This window comes from Penaeus monodon, chromosome 28, assembly GCF_015228065.2.
Source record: "Penaeus monodon isolate SGIC_2016 chromosome 28, NSTDA_Pmon_1, whole genome shotgun sequence".
NCBI classification, from domain to species: domain Eukaryota; kingdom Metazoa; phylum Arthropoda; class Malacostraca; order Decapoda; family Penaeidae; genus Penaeus; species Penaeus monodon.
In genome coordinates this window covers 28,891,508-28,892,314 of record NC_051413.1, presented here as the reverse complement: position 1 = coordinate 28,892,314, position 807 = coordinate 28,891,508, and the positions used below count along the sequence as shown (strand labels likewise).

At 44.2% G+C, this 807-nt stretch overlaps 1 protein-coding gene across 2 annotated transcripts in view; it reads left to right on the top strand.

Moving 5' to 3' along the window:
* Positions 1-807, top strand: part of LOC119591478 (synaptotagmin-7-like) — a gene marked incomplete at its 5' end in the record, with an annotated part of 105,336 nt that overhangs the window by 103,558 nt on the left and 971 nt on the right.

The following is an 807-nucleotide window of genomic DNA, read 5'->3' as shown; positions in this document are numbered from 1 at the left end:
CTTTGTTGACTGCTTAGTATTATATAAACTGAATAAAATAACTGTATTTTATAAAGTCTATACGTAGTGCCTTATCTGTGACACAGCTGAGCCCTTCCTCGGTGACTCCGAATAAGACCTTAATTATCTAATTTGATTCCTTCCCCTTGCATCTTGTTAGCAAATACTCTCCTTTTTATCTTCTCCCCCGACACGTTAAGCCCTAAATCCTAAATCTCATGTTTAACTCTACTGGTGTAATCTCCCCATATCTTCTCCTTTACTTTCATCCCTCTAAATATTTTATACCTTACCCCCCCCCCCCTCCCTCGCTCATCCTTTTTTTTGGACCCCCAGTTATACTCCAAGTCAGTGTCCTCTTCCCTACCCCTCCCTCCCCACAACCTTTTAAACTCGCTGCTATACCCTACCCTACTGCCCTCACTTCCCCTTCGAAACTCATGAGCCTACCCATACCCTCTCAAATACCCTAATCCTATCCCCCACCACCTTTTCTTTTACCTACATTGACCCTATCTTTTATTGTTATTTAAGCCATACCCCTTTTGAGACCCATTATGAAACCCCGAGCCCATCCTTTCTACCCCATCCCTTTGTTCTTAAACCCAAGTCCATACCCTCCTGTCCTCCTGCACACAACCCTTACTTATACCCTAAGGCCCTAACTCGGACCCTCACTCCCTTACCAAAGTCTAACCCTGAAACCTTTTTAACAAACCTCCCTCCACCTTTCCACCATCACACCTGAGCGCTTTAAGATCACTTCCATCAAAGTGTCCGGCCTCTACAACATTCTACTGTAAAAGG